The sequence below is a fragment of the Protopterus annectens genome, chromosome 2.part1 (genome assembly GCF_019279795.1).
Source record: "Protopterus annectens isolate FY-2018-M chromosome 2.part1, PAN1.0, whole genome shotgun sequence".
NCBI lineage: Eukaryota > Metazoa > Chordata > Ceratodontiformes > Protopteridae > Protopterus > Protopterus annectens.
Window position 1 is genome coordinate 1,666,460,741 of NC_056729.1, and position 19,526 is coordinate 1,666,480,266.

Consider the following 19,526-nt stretch of genomic DNA (forward strand, 5'->3'; position numbering starts at 1 on the left):
CACACACACACACACACACACACACACACACATAGGGTTGTATATATGGTAGCAGACTGGAATGCAGCATGTGTGTATATATGTGTGTGTGTGTGTGTGTGTGTGTGTGTGTGTGTGTGTGTGTGTGTGTGTGTGTGTGTGTGTGTGTGTGTGTGTGTGTGTGTCTATCTATATATGTATATATAAGGCCAGATTCCATAAATCTCGTAGAATCTGGTGCATTATGCCAATATCTGCAAAACCTAAGAATAACATTATAATATGCAAATGTACAACAAGAAACTCTGAATACCTCAGCGCACGATGGAGTACGCATGTTCAAGAGCGTGCTATCAAAATTTGCAACTAATTTGTAATTGCATGAAATAGTTTTCTAATAACATTGTACATTACAAATCAAATAGAAAGATGTTCACAAAGCAAGAATACCGATAATTGCGTAGAAAGATAAAATCTGTACATTAACTTTATGGATAACTATGGATAACTATGGAAAGTTAACGACTCAGTAGTGCTAGTGAAAAAAAAAACATTAAAAATGTCAAGTATAGTTGTTTAGAAAGTTAATAAAAGTTGTACATTAGCCTTACAGACACCTATGAAATATTACTGATTCTGTAGTGATAACTTAAAAACATAAACACATTAAAAATAGCAACTATCATAAAGTAATCTGCATGGCAATCGTAACATAAATTTGCAGGAGTATACACAGAAACATATTAGTCAGTTGTGGATATGTCTGTATGCCAACCATTAGCTTATAATAAGTGCTCCAAAGCTGAAAGGATATTTGTAATACATACATACTCACATAACTCAGTAAATTCAAATCGTAGACAATAATGGATATCTGTATAACATGTTCTCAGCTGTACAGATTTTCGCAGAATGTCCAGATTTTTGGCTCATATTTTTGGCCTGTTCCTTTTTTTTCCTGGCAAATCACTTGCATGATATCAGAATTGAAGTCACTACATAATGTACTTTTACTTTACTTTTTACTCGTCTATCTGGCTGCTGTGTGCTCCTGCTCCAGACCCACCATCTGAACTCTCTCTATCCACCACTAAGACCTGAGGAACTCCCTGGCTATTAAGGATACCCTCAACTACTTCAAGCCTTGTCAATTTGGAATTTACCTTCAGTGCTGTCCCAATACTCCACAACTGCTTTAACAGCATTTTGTAAACTCTCTATCCACCACTAAGACCTGAGGAACTCCCTGGCTATTAAGGATACCCTCAACTACTTCAAGCCTTGTCAATTCGGAATTTACCTTCAGTGCTGTCCCAATACTCCACAACTGCTTTAACAGCATTTTGTAAACTCTCTATCCACCACTAAGACCTGAGGAACTCCCTGGCTATTAAGGATACCCTCAACTACTTCAAGCCTTGTCAATTCGGAATTTACCTTCAGTGCTGTCCCAATACTCCACAACTGCTTTAACAGCATTTTGTAAAGTACATCTTACCACTTGACTCTGCTGTTAGCTAATCTCAGCTTTGTTTTTGTTTTCCTTTAAATGAGTGCACCAAAATGTTTTGGCCTCTGTGTCAGGAATACTAGCAGCCAGACTCCTCTCTATGACCAGTATTTTCTAAACATTTTCCTTCCCTTACTGATTGTCACTCCCTTCCAACCAGAGCGATTTACTTCTGCCCTCAGTCACCTACTGTAATACTATCTCAGAACTCTAGGTGTCAGTCTACCCAGGCCTACTCCTTATTCTCTTTCTACCCTTACTAGCTAAGCTCCTTACCCTACTCTTTCCTCTTTCCTCCCTCGACCTGTCCCCCAGCTATTCCCTAGCCTGCACTCCTTTTACCTTCTACCCTCTGCAGACTAGTCAGCTACTTTTTTCCTCTTCTTGCCTTTGTCTTGACCTTTACCTATTCTGCCCCAGAACCTTTGTGACTCTTCTCTGTACCTCTGCTCTCTGCCCACTAGGTGTCACTCTGTCTACATCTAGTCTTACAGTACTGCTTTATTCCTCTACCTTATTCCTCCTATTTTCACCTTTCTCACTCCTTTACCTTTCCTTCTTTGCAGTGCTCTGTGACCCACTCCTCCTTACGCTACCTATCTCAATCCTTCTATCTGCTAGCTTTTTCTGTTACTTTTCTTTCCTAACTGGACTCTGTGTATCCCGCTCCGTTCGCCCTGCTCTCACTCCGCCTCGCCTCCTACCCCAATTCCCACCCACCCCCAGTGGTCCTAACCTTATACTTCCCTAGTCACACCCCCTTACCCTTACAACCTATCCTAATATTTCCCGCTAAAACCTAAACCCCTCCCCTCTACACACTCTCCTTCCTCCTCCCTCCTTCCTCTACTGCTAAACCTACCTCCTCTCCTTTTACTAGCTTCTCTCCTATTCCTCAAGCAACTTTTTCCCATAAACTTCCACTCTCTTCACCATTCCCTCTACTTTGTACCTCCTTTCTCACCCCTATAGCTCCTCCTACTAAGTCTTTCCTTCTTTCTTTTTGCCTTATACCTATAACTCCTCCCCTCCAACCCTTTCTTCTACTATTACTTTATAACTGCCCTTACCTCACTACTTGTAAATATGAACCCATACTTACCCACCATGTTGATAGTCTTAGCATTACTCTCTACCTCCCTTTATTCTTCTTACCTTCTTACCTTCATCGAACACCCACTTAATAACCGTCCAGACTATATAAATAAACATACATCTAGCATCCACACTACTCTTACCTCATTCTTAAATTCTACTTCCACCCCTAGCTTTCACCTTCCTAAATTCCATAGGCAATCTCACCTCACCTATGCCTTACCCTCTCATAAAAAAATGAAACAACTAACCCTTCTTAAAAGCAACTTCACATACAGACCAAATACTCCTACCTTACAAGACGGTGACATTCACCCAAACCCTGGCCCTACATATCCCTCCCTACAAGTATCTAGGCCTAACTTCAATAACACCCTACTCATAGGACATCTAAATATACGAAGAGTAAACAACAAAGTACCCTACTTACATGCCCTCTTAGACACTCACCACTTTGATATTCTGTGCCTCTCAGAGACTTGGCTAAAGCCAGCCACCAAAGACACTGAGATTATTCCCCAAGGCTATAATTTATATAGGCTTGATCATTCTAAACATAAAGGTGGTGGAGTGGCAATTCTCTTTAAGAACCATCTTAGCATCTCCACCATCCCAGCCTGTCCAACCCAGGATGTTAGAGCTGAAGCCATCATCGCTAAACTCCAATTAAATGCACAAAAAGCCCTATACATCATCTGTATGTATATACCTCCAGGCAACAATATACCTATCTTAGAAGACTTTCTCAGTTGGGTTTCCACTAACTACCCCCAAGAAACTATAATTCTGGGTGACTTTAATATAGACTGGAATACTATTAATAGTGAAAACCCCTCCTGTCATATAAACCTACATGATTTTACTCAATCCATTACCACTACAACAAGGCTTAATAAACCAAGTAAGAAACAGAGTATCTTAGACTGGATACTCATAAACAAAGTCAATGTCTCATACAAAGTAGGAACGATGCCCGATGACCTCAGTGACCACTGCCTAACCTTTATCTCTAGAGAAAAGACTGACTATCAAAACCTCCCTAACATTAGAATAATACGCTCTACCAAACACTTTAACACTGACTTATTTCAAAATGATCTCAACACATGCAACTGGAACCTCTTGAAATCACTTCCTCTTAATGAAGCAGTTTCATTCTTTAACCCTACCTTCCTTTCCATTTTGGATAAACATGCCCATGAACGCTCTATTAGAATGAAGTCTAATATAGCCCCATGGCTCTCAAAGGAAACAAAGAAATTAATTCATACTAAAAATAAAATTTGGGCCAAATGGAAATACCATAGAATCAGCTCTGATTTTCTTCATTTTTGCCAACTTAGGAATCTTACAAAAAAAGCTATAATCTCTGACAAAAAAAACTACTACTGTGAACTTCACGAAACCCATTTATATAAACCCAAACAATTCTGGTCTTCAATCAACAAACTCCTTTCACCTGGAAAAGCAAAAACTCCCTCCCCTCTAAACGCAGACCCAGATACCCCTAACCATACTGCAAACGCTTTTAATTCCTTTTTTATAGAAACCATTCAATCTCTTGCTAGACAACTGAACACCAATAACTTTTACCCTCCAAATAATCTAATTGACTCCCCCCACAACTTCACTCTTCATCCTATCTCTACCTCTTTCATCTATAAGCTTATTCTCAAACTGAAACCCTGCACCCCCTCTGCTGACAAACTCCCTTCTCTCTTTCTTCAAAAGGCTGCTAAACAGATTGCATGGCCAATATCTATACTCATAAATAGGACTATCCAAGAGGGAACCATACCAGATATATGGAAAGTCTCTCACATTATCCCACTACACAAAGGTGGTAGCTCTATTGATTACACTAACTTTAGACCTATTGCTCTTCTCTCACCTCTAGCTAAGATAATGGAGAAATGTATCCATCAGCAACTTGTTCAGTATCTCTCTTTACACAACATTATAGCCAACTGTCAGCATGGCTTTAGACCTCACCATAGCACCTCCACTGCCCTCCTCTCCTTTGTTGATACCATCAACAACTATCGTAACTCCAATCTTTTCTCCTCTGTTCTATTCATTGACCTCTCTAAAGCTTTTGACATGGTGAACCACTCTTCCCTTATTAACATCCTTGAATCCCTCTCATTTGATAACCTGGCTATAAAATGGTTTACTTCTTATCTAAGCAACAGACAACAAGCCGTTCTTTGGGACAACCATATCTCTTCCTTATTGCCTGTTTCTATTGGAGTCCCACAGGGCTCCATTCTTGGGCCACTTCTCTTCTCCCTTTACATAAACGATCTTAACACTGTAATCCCTCAAGCTACCTGCATCCAATATGCTGACGACTCCACTATTATTTGTTCAGCATCTACCTCCTCAGAGCTACTCTCACTAACTCAAACTACCTTCAACACTGTAGAAACCTGGTTTACTAGACGGTACCTCCTCCTCAATGCTAAAAAAACTAAACTGCTCCTTTTCACTCCTACCACTCGAGCCTCCCCATTAAACTTCAACATCTTGTCAAATTACACCACTGTCATCTCTCCTGACTTGACAACAAAACTGCTAGGAATAACCATTGATAACAATCTCACTTTTGATCAACACACCAACAACATCATCAAAACAGTTAACAAAAAAATAGGATCATTATACCGTATTAAGCCATTTCTCACACCTACTACCAGAGCTACTATCGCCCAGTCCCATCTGATATCTATTCTCTTTTACGCCTCACCTATTTTCACTAACCTTAAGAAGGCTAACCTAAATAAACTAGCAATTTGTTACAGTAGCATTGCCCGCTTTGCCACCGGTAACCCTTTCAGAACACATCACTGTCATAACCTAAAACTCCTAGGCTGGCTAGAGCTACAAAACTGTCTTATGATCTCACAACTTACTATTGCCCACAAGATACTTTACCAACCTGATAACACCCCTATACTTTCTCAACTTTTAATCCCTTATAACAATCTTACCTCCCTTCGATCTTCTTCTAAACTCATGACCAAATCTGTAAAATCTCATAACTTAGCTGGTGACTCTCTGTTCACTAATACTGTAGGTAGGACATGGAATCAGCTACCCACTGATATCACTCTAACCTCCTCCTTACCACTCTTCAAACAAAAAATCAAACTGTACTTCCAAAATCACTGGCTTTGTTCCTGTTGGACTCCTGACTAACCTTCTTCATTCCCCCCTACTCTACTTTAACTATATACTGTTCTTATTAGCTACACATATATTTACTTTTTTCTTGCCCTGTTGCTCTCCTCTTATGCTCTGACTCACTCCTCTTTTTCTCTCCCCTGCCCTCTTTTCCATCTTCTTATTTCTTCTCCTTCTAGACTTTTGTTTCTCTCTCTTCTCCTCTCTTGTATTTCTACATTAATCCCTTATAAACTCTTGTTATACTTCTTTCTCTCTGGATTATTGAAACTAACTGCTAATCTTTAGCATTTTAAATTGTGATGCTACTACTGACCTAGTATATTTTTGTGTGTGCCTTAAGTATTTGTTGTTCGTATTACTAAATGTATATTCTTATTGTACTTACATTTTTTATTAATATGTCTCGTAGTATAGATTTATGTGTGGAGCTTTTCTCCCCAGGCCTCTACTGAAAATGGACATATATCCAGCTAGACTAGCCCGGTTAACAAATGTAAAATAAATAAAATAAAAGTGACATACATTTGAGTTTCATACTTCAAATCCTTCAGAAAATGTATATTAAAACAAATCCTGTTGCTCTAGCAACTTTCTAAGTTTATAAATACAAAATGACAAAAAATACACTGAGCCCACAGACATTGCCAACATCCTAGCTGACAGGTTCAGTGCAAACCCCCCCTCCCCACCAAAAGGGCAAATATCTATCCCAACAGAGTGCTGCCCCCCATCTCAGATGCTCAGGTAAGAGCCGCCCTCTCCAAAGCAAAAAACACAGCATCAATGGGACCAGATGGTGTCCCGGGCTGCGTCCTACATGAACTCCAAGAAGAGCTAAACCCAAACATAAAAGTACTGTTTAATCTTAGCCTTACTACAGGATATGTACCCAAAGAGTGGTGTACAGCAACAGTGGTCCCTCTCCACAAAGGTGGTGCCTCAACGGATCCTGGAAACTATCGCCCCATAAGCCTGACTAGCTTGGTCTGCAAAGCTATGGAAAGGATCATCATGGACCTCATAAATAAAGATATTGGGGACCTACAGACACTGGATCCTACCCAGTTTGGCTTTGTTAAGGGCAGATCCTGCCTCTTAAACCTGGTCAATTTCTTTGAAACAGTCACCAAGGCCATTGACGAGGGGAAGGTGGTCCACACAGCCTACCTGGACCTCGCAAAAGCCTTCGATACAATACCCCACTTGAGCATTATAGATAAGCTCACCAGCTTAAATATAAACCCCCTATGTCACTAGATGGGTTGCAAACTGGCTCAAGGACAGAACCCACATGGTTAGAATTGCTGGAGCCATGTCAGACACCAAACCAGTTACAAGTGGCGTCCCACAAGGCTCAGTCCTGGGACCTCTCTTGTTCGGTATATCTTTCTCGGTGGTACAGGCCAACATGGAAGGACTGTGGCTGACCAAGTTCGCAGATGACTGCAAACTGGGCGCCATAATCAACTCTCCAGCCAACACAAGCATCCTCCAAAAGGGCCTCATAGAAACAAACAACTGGTGCCAGAGCCATGGCCTCAAGCTAAACGCCAAAAAGTGTATAGTCATCCCTTTGGCAAAACAAAGTGCCCACAAATTACCACATAGGTGGTAATCCATTAAGTACAGAAGAAGTCATTAGGGACCTGGGGACCCAAGTTGATAGCAATCTCTCATTTGACAACCACGTGGCCAAAGTGGTTAGAAAAACATTTTATATAGCCCACCTAATCATGAAGGGATTCACATCTAGATCAGGGGAGGTCATCGTGCCTCTTTACTCATCCCTCATCAGACCCATAATTGAGTACAATGCCCCTTTGGGATGTACCTTACCAGACACCTGCAGCAACTGGAAAGACCCCAAAAGTACCTCACCAAGAGGATCAAAGGGCTCAAACAGATGCCATATGCTGCCGGTTAAAGAAACTCCAGCTCTACTCAGTGGCATACCGCCTGCTCAGAGGCGATCTGTGCCTGACGTATAAAGCCATGTCCAACCCGGAATTAACGGACATGCTGCACCTCAGAAAATCCAAATCCCATCGAGCTACACGCTCGAGAGACTTGAACCTCAGCACTGAAATAAATAGGACATGCTGGAGGGACAGATTCATAACCCAGAGGCTCCCTTCACTCTGGAATAAAATCCCAGTCCAGGTTAGGCAGAGTCCCACATTGACTCTCTTCAAGAGGAATCTTGATGATTGGATGGGAGATTGTAGGTTTACCCCGGGTATCACTTCTGTGTCACTGTTAGACAGAGGCACAGTATACTAACCTCAAAAAAAGGCATAGCAAAATTAATTTAAAATGGGTGGCGAAAGCCAAACACACTCTGGCTAGGCTTATAAATGCCCTAGGGCAGATAGCCTAGTATGACCCTATGAACCTATAACCTATAAGAGCAATATTTAAAATATGCCCCTATTTGTACCCCCATTTTATCAAGCTTTGTTCAGATTTTTTGCATTAACAGGTTGAGAGGTATGCATGTGTATCATTAAAAATATTAGCTTGAATTTACAGATTCCGATGGAATCCATACATTTCATAATAAAAAATAAATTAAAGGTGAAAGGCATTCACTGCCATATTACCATAGATAGCTAACAGTTGCTTACAATGGGTTCGGGGCCTGTGTGGGGTACACAAGTAATGCACTCATCCAAGGAAAATGGAAGATAGAAAAGAAAATGTGGAGTATGGGTGAAGAAGAGGGACAAACAAGAGAAATGTTGGGAAAGGAAAATCTGAGGAAAAATCAGAGGGGCATGGGCAATATTTTTTGGTGGGAATAGGCCCCCCTTTTTTATTTTAAGAATAGAAGGAAAGGTAAACATTGGGAGAGAGAGCAGGTGAATGTAAGTGTGAAGATTGGATAGAGATGGGTGAAGGCTGCCAGCCTAGTCAAATAGAATTTGGTACATAATTCTGGCATTTGTAAATATAAATGTAAAACACAGGCTTGTTTCTTAAATGAAAGAAAATACTAAAATGTTGAACTTCAAGATTGTAGCAACATTGCCATCTGCTGTAAGGAAAACTAAGTCAAGCATTTCACATCTGTTCTTTGAAATTAAAATTATTTCATCATTGCCTTTGATGTTTTACAATTCGGCTCCAGTCCGGCTAGATGAAGGCTTTCTGCCTATTGTTTTAAGGCTAAAGTTAATGACCAGAATTTACATATGGAATGTCCTTTATTGCTATAAGTGTAAAAGAATGTAAATGCAGTTTCTGTGTGGCCTGGGAACCAGGAAGGTGTAAAAGATGACGTAATGTTTAGCAGAACTGCAGTTTTAATTTAAACAGTGAGAACCAGAGATTATTAAGCATTTTTGTCTAACTATTCACCTCAGCACTGCCTTGCTCTATGTAAGTAAGTTACTTTAGAAGTATGTTTTCTTGTAGAAATAGCTAGGACTATAAAGATTAGACTTAGTGTTTTTCTGTTATGTCAGAATTGTACTACTGAATTATTTTACGTTTCTGTGTGATCTCTGAACTCTTGAATAGCACAGTGGTGTAGTAGTATTGTCTTGTGGTTTTAATTATTTATTATTAAATATTTTAAAACCTTTTAACTGTGGCTGGTTTATGTAGAGATAAATTAAGCTCTAGAGTACATTGCATGCTTATAGGTGATCCTGTAATAAACCCTTCCAATAAGCCTTGATTGCTTAAGTTACACTACTATATTGCACAGTAATAATTGGACACCCTTTTAAGCGCCTTTGGGTAGCTGATAATTATTAGCTGGTGGTGGCAGTAATTACTACCGTATAGTCTGGGTAAAGGGGCACAGCTGGAGAATCTGTGTCAGCCTTTCCCAGGAGTGTCTGTGAAGTTGTATAAATACTTATCTCAAAGTGTGTGTGTGTGTGTCAACTACTTGGGCAGGGACATGCAGCACTAGTTGGACAGAGAGGGTACTGGAGGTTAGCTTGTCAGCTAGGCTGAGATCTGGACCCTATAGCTGTGCCAGTGGGAGCCTTATTGGAAACCTGGGGAGCAAGGGAGCAACCAGCCCCAGACTGACTGTGATCTCTGTGTGCACTTAAGGGAAATTGTACTTTACTGTGTGTATTTGTTATCCTTTCCTCTCATATGAGATGCCCTCTCTGGTGTTAGTGGTGAGGATTGAGGCTCCTTGATTGCTGAGCCAGGGCACGGGCATCACAGTAAGCACAGCAGGTACACCCGTAGAACAAATAGCACAACACAATACAGAGAAAGGTTGGAAAAAAACATTATGGACAGGTAAGGTACTGTGTACTATCACATTAACACGTTGCATTAACACATGTTGCAAACTGTGTGACAGTCATACCTAGATGTGTATGACCAATGGTAAGTTGTCCCAGAGTAATAAAGTAGGACCAGTGTACACATATATCCAATGTTGTTTCATCAGTCGTGCAGGCCAAGCCACAACACAGGTAAGCAAATATAGGTCAACCAAAGGCACATATCTCCAGAGGTCAGAACCAAACCTATGGCCATGCATGTGAAAGGCAAACAACCAAGCACAGTAATAAACAGAAGTGCTACAGAAGATCAGCCAAGACTGCTACATACACAAGTGTGTGTACACAACCAAATGTGTCTGTGTTACACACATATGCCATGTTAAAGGCAACATACAGGTGCACATGTGTAGCTATGGTTTCCATGAACGAGATGTATGTGAAATCAAGCTCAATACACATACATACACCAGTGACATGTAATAATATGTTAAAAATAGAGCAGAACAGAATAATCAATACAGCAGGTTCTGCAATGGATGTGAAGTAAATACACGGGGTAACACACAAGTAGATCAAGGACAAAAAGGACCAAAAATACAAATTACAGCAAGACTATACATCTTATATACAGTTGTAATGACAGCTAATGTTTCCTGATTTGACTTACCTTACTGATATGTGATGGGTATTCTTGCATTCTAATCAATAAACATTAATACTGGAAAATATAGGCCTGGAAACAGTGGAATATGCATCTCAGTTAATAATACATGTGAAATATTTAACATACCTCTCTCCCTCTGCTGATTTTCAAGCCTGTGCATCTGCTCATGCACATTGTTTTGTTCCAACTGCATTCCTCGTTGTCTGAAAAAAAATGATTATTCAAATAACAATAAATATTTAACAATACTGTTATTCTGAAGACCCTTAGTTTAGCATCATATTCAGTTGGCATTGTAATATTCATGTATTAACATCTTTGACCACAGATTGGAGGACCTGCAAATGCAACCTACATCTGAACTCTAACCTTTAAACTCCCCTGCCTACCTAACACATCCTAGCTGAAAAAGCATGCTTTCCAGGCAGTGAGAAGAGTTCATGTTATGACATCTTCCTAAAGGGGGATGATATACTAAGAATAATCTTGGCTTGGGACTGCAAAATATGAATATGTGCTGCTCATGTAGCTAATTTTTTTTCAAATTAAATACGTCAGCAATGTATTGTGAGAAATTAACATTAAGCGAGATAATCCATTCCTCATACAGTGTGACAGTGTAAACAAAATACAATATTAACCTTAGAAATTTCTCAAACATTTAACAGTATTTCTCAGAAGGTTCCGGCAACACTGTTGACTAGCTGATGTTAACAGAATGCTGTGGATTACAGATATATCTGTATGAATTTGAAGAATAACTGAGTTATTGGCAACAATGCTCAATGTATATATTAATTTCAATATGTTTACAATACTTTTCTAAATGAATGTTATGTATATATGAAATCAGTATAATAGTTTGATATATATATGTCCCCTTTTAAGAATTGAACCCACAGCACTGAAAAATGTCGATATACTGTGTTGCATCCTTACACCCTCAGCTAACAGTCAGAATGCTCCTTAAAGAGCAAACAGGTCCTGTACTTCAATCACCATAGTTCAAGAACTGATGCTATCAGACCATTAAGGATTACATTGTTCTTCATGGATAAACTAGATCAGTGAGTCGTTAACATGCAAAACATAAACAGTAAAGTATAGCAAACTGTTTTTTAAAAAAATTAAATGAGTGAATTTAACCATTGTTGCATGTTTCCATATGTGGTTTAGAACCCACAACATGACAAAATCTAAAAATACTAGCCAGTTGTCTTACAGGGCAAGTTAAATTGCACTAGACTTTCATGGTAAAGAACAGGTACTGCAGCAGGATATTCAAAATTGTGCGACAAATGGCAGAATGCAGTAATTGCATACAATTTTTATACTTTTCATAGTGAACACATAAGAGCTATCAATATATATGGATCAAAATATGTTTAACCAGTCTTACGGCCATTCATTTTTACAGCAGTTAAACATGTCTGTGTATTTCTGTAGGATGAATGATGTAAAGAACTCATATACGTGTTTGTCTTCCACCTTATAATGGTCCAATAGGTGATATACTGCTACTATAACAGAAAACTACAGAATGTGCAGTCATCCATGGCCCAAGATGCTATCGGCATCTGTGGTACATGAGAACAATGGCTATGTGTAATTATGTAGTCAGGTGTTGTAAAACATTTGTACATTTGCAAAGGACATAGTCAAATTTCTAATTTAATTTTTAAAGTAAATTACAACATGGGATTTTAAACCACAGTCAAGAGGGCAATAGGTTCAAAGTCCACATAATTATCCAGACAAACTAATTAACAAAGCAGAAAAAAACAAGCTTATAAACCATGTATGTGATATATATTGTTAAAATAGTGGTACTACAATGGATAACAGAAAACTATGGAATGCACAGTCATCCATGGCCCTAGATGCTATTGACATCTGTGATGCGCGAGAACAGTGGCTATGTCAAATTATGCACTTAGATGTTGTTATACACTTGTACATCTTCAACAAACTTAGCTAATGTTAAAACTTAATTATTCATAGGTTCATAGGTGTGTACTAAGCTAATGGCCTTGGAAACTTTACAAGCCTAGCCCAAAAAAATTGTCCAGGCACTGTGCCACCTGATGTTAGTTCACAGTGCCCCTATCCAATAGGGCAACTGGAATGATTCCTGGAATTTCTCTTGAAGAGGGCCAGCCAGGTGCTCTGATTGACATGAATGGGAAGCTTATTCCAGAATATGGGCAGTCTTTGGGAGATGAACCTGTCCCTCCGGCATGTTCTGTTAATTGCGGTAATGAGGTTGTGATCTCGACATTTAATAATAACATTTGAATCGAACACATAGTCAAGAATGCAGCAAGTATCATGTCCACTGAATTATGACCACAAGCTACTTCAAACAGTATCTATAATATATATATATATATATATATATATATATATATATATATATATATATATATATATATATATATATATCAAATATATGAAAATTTGTAGGAATACTAAGGAATATGTAGAATATTTGAAAATTTGTAGGAATACTAAGGAATATGTAGAATATTGTTACATACTGTAGGGATTTATGGGCTGTCTCTGCACCTCATTGATCCTGCTTTGAAGCTCAGGTGTGTCCCTCAGATGCAGGTCATCATAGTGGTGATGAACCTGCACTCGGTGATGTAGATCCCTGTCCTCCGTCAGTGCTCCCTCGTGATCCAGTTCCACACATTGATTTATAGTGAAGTTCCTTGGCCTGGCTCTCATCCTCTGCTCCAGTCCACTGCAGACCACCAACATCTGTGTTGTTTCCTCCTGAGTCCAGTTGGATGTTTGAACATGTTGCAGCCTCATCAAAGTCATCATCACAAATTTAAATTCTGTAAAATCTGAAAAACAGAAAAACAGAGACATGCTCACTGAAGTACCACTCAGTTCGCAGATAGCAATGGTCTGATCAGAAAATGTATCACAATCAATATTTAAAACTGGCACTGATGTCATGTTCTAAGATTTTTGGGAGATAATAGGCACATGCACCACATGGTACCATTTATCGATGCCTATTAGATGTTCATGCAGTACACCTGTTTGTTTTGGCGCATAACAACACTGTATGCAGATGTGAATGAATAAGATTCCAAAAGCTCATTAGTTACGTACAGTGCAACGGTACTTAAAGATGTGCACACCAAAGGTGCACTTCGATTGTGTGAGTCTGAGTGAGAGCTACATTGGCAGCTGGTGGAATTTCTATAGTGGTAATTAGTACAGCTGTTAAAGTTAACCATTTCAAAAGGTACATGTTTAAAGTAATATTTAAGCCAAATTTTAAGTTTAAGAGAAGTTCTTAAAAGTTCCTGGAGTCATGTAGGTGTTACTCTTCTATATAGTTTAGTTCAATCCCGTATGCAGTTGTATAGAAAGACTTCCATTGCAAATGATAACAGTAGGTCTAGGAGGATTTAAGGATTATCTGCAATTCTTACTGGTAATTCCTTGTACTCTGTGGTCCAACAAAAGAAACCCACAGATTATGGCAGTATGCGTATTTAGTATGTGCTATTCGTATTATGTATATTACGTAACTCATGACTTGTATAATATTGTTATAGGTTCAAAGGTTCATAGGTGTTTATTAGGTTAATGACAACAAGAGCCTTTTTAAGCCTAGCCATGCATCCCAAATCTTTGACAAGTTCTGGTACCCTTGATAAGTGTAAGCAGAGGTTTGGGAGATGAAACATTTACAAGCAGGGGCCTGGGACATGAACCATTTACATGTTGCCTGTGTCCAATAGAGACATAGGTGTCAAGCCAGGGATGAATAGCCTGTTCCCCATCCAATTGTCCAAATTACATTTGAATTGGGTTAGGGAGGAACTCTGCTTCACATGGATGGGGAGCCTGTTCCAGAAATGGGGTAGTCTCTGGGATACATACCTGTCTGTCTAACAGGTCTTATTTATATCACAGGCAAGGTTTAAATCTTTAGAATGGGTAATACTGGTGCTGTTTGTTTTGTGGATATGCAGAAGATCTAGCAGAATGGGGTCTGACAATGTCCTGTATGCCAGGCATAGATCACCCCTCAACAGCCTGCAGGAGGCAAAATACAGGGATAGGGCCTTGAGGCGGTCTGCACAGGACACTTTACTTACAACCTGTATTCTTTTAGTGAGGAACCTCTATGGATGTTCCATTTGTTGGATATGCTTGGTTAGGTACATACCAAAGGGTACATTGTACTCAAAGATAGGCCTGATGAATGCTGAATACAGTGGAACAATCACTTCCTTTAACCTAGATGTCATACATTTGTTTAGAAGTTGCTCAGCATAGAATGATTTCCTCCCTACTGTAGACACAAAGGCTAGATTACTGGCTATGTGTGACCCCAAGTCCATGACTGCTGGGTCAACTCTTAGTGGTCTGTTGTCAATATGATAGTTACCAAGGATGGATGACTTTTGGATGGATACTATTATGCATTCCTTGGCATTTGATTGCTGTGCCAACCCTTCCTGGTGAACATTTGTGTCAGTGAGAGATTCAATGGCAGCTCCTAATTTGCAATTGTCTATAAATGTAGTCAGCCAGAGACCATTGACATTGGCCTTTAATTCAGAGAAGTAAATGACAAAAAGGAGAGGCTCAAGAACCAATCCCTCAGGGACTCCACTTGCGACTGGCCTTATTGTAGAGGTGGACTCCCCAATTCTAACTTCCTGGGTCCTGTCTGTGAACCAGTTGGCTATCCACCAGGTGGCATACAGGTTTGCAACTAACCTCTTGAGTTTGTCAACAATGCCCAAGTGTGGTATGGTGTCAGGTGCCTTGGACAGGTCAAGGTAGGCAGTGTGAACCATTTTGCCCTCATCCATTGCTCTGATGACCTTTTCAAAGAAGTCCACCAGGTTTAGTAGGCATGACCTGCCCTTGATGAAACCAAACTGGTTTGGTTCCAAGGTTTGGAGGTTTACTATATCATTACTGATCATTAGCATGATAATTCTTTCCATGGCTTTGCATATAAGACTAGCCAGACTTATAGGTCTATAGTTTCCAGGGTCTATACATGGCCCACCTTTGTGCAGAGGGATGACTGTTGCTGTTCTCCATTCATGAGGCACGAAGCTTGTTTGGAGGATACAGTTAAATAGCAATTCCATAGGGCCTGATAGGTTGTGCTATTTAAAAGGCATCCTGTGATATTCTCTGGGCCCATTGATGCAGTGTTCTTGGCCTTAGAGAGAGCATTAAGGACCTGTTCCCTAGTGATAGCAGGGGGAGTTATATTTGATGGTATTTCCTAAGGGAAGGTTGAGGGAGAGAGGGGTTAAAGTTGGAGCTGAATTTGTCGGCCAGTAGGTTTGCTGTATCTTCCTGGCTCAGTATAGGTGGCTCCATTTACAATGCACTCTGCACACAATTGCATATTGCCTTTAAGGTTGTGGACATAGCTAAAGAACGGAAATTAAACAAACCAAAAACCGGTGGAAAATCATGTCCTAAAACAATGGGGTAAAGTGGTAAAACATAAGGATGCAGAGCTAGATTAAAACAACCATAACTTCAATGAACACAACTAATAAAACAAAAAATATAAAAGAAAAGAAAAGTACCCTTTCAAAGAGCTCAGACAGGCTTAGCTGGTATTATCTGCCTTTTACAATGCTCAACTAGTGTGTATCTGGGGATACGAGGTCACCTATATTATTATTTGTTACTTGAGTTATGATACTTTCTATAGCCTTGCAAATTATTATAATGAGACTAATAAGCCTGTAATTCTCAGGGTCACTGCTGGTGCGTGCTCCATTACTTGCTTCAATTGATGTAAAATGAAAAGGCACCGAATCAGGCATGAAAGCACTTATCTTTTCCTTTATATTTTTGGTTTTATTAGTTGTGTTCATTAAAGTTATTGTTGTTTTTAGCCTAGCTCTGCATCCTTATGTTTTTCTAACTAACATTATTTAGATAACTAATATCTAAAGTCAGCTTTGTGGCTGTTCTTGGCCTAGGAGGCCACATTTTCTTCAAATTTGGCTTTTGTAGACTTTATTTGTGCTCTGTGTTGTTTTAGTTTTATGAGAGTGCCTTTATCCTGCTGAGTGCTACACATCCAAAGTTTTGCTATGATTTTCTTCCTTTTGTTAAACAGCCTGTAGATTTTGTGATTCCACCACTGTGGCTTGTTTTTTTAATTAGTTCTGCACTTTCTGCTAGAAAGGCTCACCCAGACTCTGCTACACTTTGCTGTGAGGGAAAGGTTAGTTTGCTTTTTATTTGTTGTATTACTTTATTGCCTTTTTCTATTTTGAATACTGTGATTTGTTTTATTTACCTTGTGTTTTACTTGTATTCTTCTTTTAACTGCATACTAAAACTTGAAAAGAGACCACAGCTCTGTCTCTTGTGAGTCAGGCAGAAATCAGTACAGGTCAATAGAAAAGGTCAGTTAAGGTTAATTATCTGTGAACTGATGGGGTGGAGCTAGGAACTAAACCTTCTATTTAAGGGGTAAAATAAAACTTTTCAGAGCTTTACTAGAAAGGCTCACCCAGACTCGGCTACACTTTGCTGTGAGGGTAAGGTTAGTTTGCTTTTTATTTGTTGTATTACTTTATTGCCTTTATTACTTTATTGCCTTTTTCTATTTTGAATACTGTGATTTGTTTTATTTACCTTATGTTTTACTTGTATTCTGCTTTTAACTGCATATTAAAACTTGAAAAGAGACCACGGCTCTGTCTCTTGTGAGTCAGGCAGAAATTAGTACAGGTCAATAGAACAGGTCAGTTAAGGTTAATTATCTGTGAACTGAGGGGGTAGAGCTAGGAACTAAACCTTCTATTTAAGGGTAAAATAAAACATTTCAGAGCTTTACTAGAAGGGCTCACTGAGATTCTGTTATGTTAGTTTTCTTTCTATTTGCTGTAATACTTTATTGTCTTTTTCTATTTTGGAAGCCAAAACCACAATGAAGGTACCAAAGACCAAGAAAAAAGTGTCCACACCGCCAGCAGAGACAATGATTCAAGTAGCAGTACAAAAACTTCTTTATTCCAAATAACGAAACTAATATGCAAGAATTGTAGACGAGCGCTTTCGCCCGGATCCTTCCAGGCTTTATCAAGTCAAAACCATGAATCATCCTAAGCAAATGCTTAAATACAGTTCTTAATTGGTCACATGCCAATCATTACAATCTCGTTTATTTCAAGAATATTTATAAACCTTAATTAAAAATCATTTAAAAACATTGTGAACAAGTGTTGTTGTTTAAAAGACATGCATTTGAGGTTAGTATGGAATGTTATAAATTAATGGTTGTCCGTGCATTAGCACGGTTTAAAGTTAAATCAGAAGTTTAGGATACATCCTAAAATGCAAAGTGCGGGATGCCCGTGCAGGTCAATATATGTGAACATAATAATAATTTAGTTAAAAATATAAATGGTACCAATGACAAGTTTGGATGATTTCTTTAGTTCAATTAAAAGCTTACTATCATTTCCACTTTGATTCATAATGTTTAAATGATCGTGTGTAGTAAAATAAATTGATCTAAAAGATTTTTTTTGTAGTTAAAAGTCATGAAAGATCATAGTTAAGTTAAAATCTGAGAACAACAACCCCTGAATGGTAAAATCAAGTGAAAAATAAAAAATAAAATATAAAAAATAAAAAATAAAAAATGAAAAATAAATAAATAAAAAATAAAAAATAAAAAAGGGGCGTGAAAGTAACTATAATGTGGTTAACTAGAGTCTAGCCCTTCTGAGTTTAAGGACAGAGCCAATACTCAAGGTGCCATTAAGGCATGGGGTTTTACCTGCATCAAGTTTGAGCTGCCATATCAGCTCTCTATATTCTAGCGTAGACTCCCAGTCTCCCCCTCTAACATTGGGAGTCACCTGTTCAAGGATCATGAATGTAAGTTTGTAGTTGGGACAATCTAGGGAATGCTTGAAGAAAGCATTACTTTCTTTCTTTTTTTCTATTTCATAAGTGTGTTTATATAGTCTCCTTCTAAATTCTCTTTCTGTTTTCCCTATGTAAAAACTACCACAGGTGACAAAAACCCCTATATAAATCACTCCTTTAGTCCCACATGAAAAATGTCCTGGTGATCGAATATTGGTGTGGCGAGCTTTTAGAAAGATGTGTGAATCATTAACTATTAAACCACACTGTTTGCAAGCCCCGTACTTATAAGTTCCCTTGTGTGGGTGTTGTCTGTTTTTTTGGGTGTAGGGTCTTCTCTCAAATATTTCTTTGAGGTTCTGACCCCTTTTCCTCACAAATTTAGGTTTGCAAGAAATGATGTTTTTAAACTCTTCATTGCTTGTCAAAACAGACCAATATTTTGAAATTGTGTTTTCTATTTGTAGCGAGTTTTCTGAATAAGTGTATATAAAACGGTTGCTATTTTCATCAGTTTTAGCTTTTATTGCCTGAGATTTGTGAGTCATGGCCAGAGAACCACCTAGCAATGGGGCATATAACAAGTCCCTTTTGTTAACCACCTCATTCGTAAGGGTCTTGAGTAAATTCTCAGGGTATCCCCTTTCAAAAAACATATCGTGCAAGTTGTTTATCTCATGGTGGAAATCTGCCAAATTACTGCACATTCTAGAGGCTCTTATTAATTGCCCCTTTACTATCCCTTTCTTTGGATGGTAGACTGTCAAAGTGTAGTAGGGAATTTGAGAAAGTAGGTTTCTGTGTACCTTTGAATGAAATCCTAATCCTTGGGGGTCTTTGTAGATTGTAACATCTAAGTAATGTAGTTTGTCTTCACTAATTTTGTGAGTAAAGGTTAAGAATTCAGTGGTTGTGTTTATGTAGTGTAAGAAAGCCATTAGTT